Here is a 2,109-nt window from a genome sequence, read left to right on the forward strand (position 1 = left end):
TGTAGTAATTCTTTATAATCGGCACGAGTGTGGTGACTATTTAATGCAGTTAGACAAAAATTCTTAAATATTTCCACTTCAGCTATTGTAAAGACTTTCCGAACTTCATTTTCCGATATTCCACTTTTGAATGACTTAGAATTAATGTTTTTCCAGCTATTAGAGAAACGATTGAATAAAGGAACTTTCGGTGCTGATGATTTGCCAAAATTTAGTTCGAACACTGTTTTGACTAGCAACTCACTAACATGGTGACGACAAGGAAAGAAAAGTAGATTTCGGCCCAACCTTTTTTGAAGCAAGAACGCTGCTCCATTATTAACTCCCGTATTAGCAGCTGTTGTATCAAATGATACAATTTCCACTAAATCATCGAGATTCTACTTGCACAAAAAATTATGTATTTCTGCAGCTATTGCATCTCCCGTTGAACTTTCAATTTTTGGTATCCCCAGCAGTTTTTCCATATTTTCTCCTGTGACAACGAGAGACAATCTATCTTTCTTTTCTGTGCCTCGGATTTCGGCAAGCAGCTTGCCATCCCAGTGAAGGACAAAAACGTCGGGAATCTACAAACAAGTAAAAAGAAAGGTCAAGAATTCAAAATCGTATAAACATATTCAGTAAAACCATTACATTGAATCCATTAATAATCTCTTGAGCTTGTCTGCGACGATAATCTCTCCTCATCGAATGTAATGTTGTTCGATTAAGAATTAAATCTTCCATTTTTATTGACGGGGTTCCATTAACACTTTGCATGGTATTTATGAAGGCAGCAACCGTTGCACTCCCCAAATGCATGGCATACCTTGTTGAGAGGTTACATTTGTCCATGCATGCAAGCATTCTATCGTCAATAAAATTAATTTTTCCTCGATTTTCCTTTTTCGGTAGTAAATTAATGTTACTCCCGTCTGTATCTTCGCCTTCATTCATATTTTTTGCTACATTTTCTTCGCCAGCTTCAAGAGAGATAAGAGAGAGTCTTCAAGAGGATAATTAGCTTCAAATGGGATCAAATATTAAAAAAAAGAACCAGTAAAGCTTAACTTTAATAAACTTACTATGAACTAAATGCTTTTCAACGCGCTTTCTTTCTTCTTCCATTCGTTGCTCTTTGCGTTTTTCTTTTCTTGTGAGCACAGTATCGGCCCCATATATACTACCTGGACGTCCTCTATTTCTTTGGAGCAAAAGAAAGTCTTTATCTTCCTGCATTTTCATTATAGCTAGGGCATCCATGGCTGCAATGTCAAATATGCAGTTTTCAATTTTATCCTTAAACTCTGCTTCATTTTTACGACACTTCTCGTTAGGAGTCTTGGAATGTTTTTGTAAATTTCTCCATTCCTCGTAAAGATTTTTAAGTTTTTTAATACAATTTTTTTCTTGCGCCGAGGGAATTTTAGCTTTTTCCAAAATTCAAAAGAGGCACCAATCGTGTATTTCATACTGCTTTCCAAAGTCAAGTTTTCGTGCCTCATTTTGTAAAACAATAATTGGAGCACCTGTTTCATTGATGGCAACTTGGCCCCCAAAATAACACTTTCACATTGACCCACAAGAAATATTTTTTGCTCAGAACGTAATCTTTTTTTCGGAATGCCTGATAATGATTTTGAACTCATTTTTTCACTAACTTATTACTTTTGTACTATTAAACGCATAAGACAGTTGAAACTGAATAAAAATGAAATGCCATAGCCTACCAATTCAAATATCGAGAAAAAAATGCACACTGAATAAAAATGCAATGTCAAAGCCTACTAATTCAAATGTCGAGTAAAAATTCAAAACTTTTAGCGTATTCAGCGAACAAAACAATTGATGAATTGTTTAGTGATCACCAAAGTGTTGATTATGAAACAAATTTTTACTTTTATTATTATAGTGAAGTGTGAAAAATTATTTAAAAAGTACCTTTGCATAAAATTTAAAAATAATTATTTCATTTAGCAGCTGGCTCAACACACCGTTCATAAAACACAATTTCTATTACTCAACTGACGGTGACATATTTTCCACGTATCACTAATCTGTTATGTGTGCTGAAAGCGCCTTTTGTCAGGTGGCTTTCGCGATATAAATTGGGCCATGCCGCAATAA

Source organism: Anastrepha obliqua, chromosome 6 (genome assembly GCF_027943255.1).
Source record: "Anastrepha obliqua isolate idAnaObli1 chromosome 6, idAnaObli1_1.0, whole genome shotgun sequence".
In the NCBI taxonomy this organism is placed as follows: Eukaryota; Metazoa; Arthropoda; class Insecta; order Diptera; family Tephritidae; genus Anastrepha; species Anastrepha obliqua.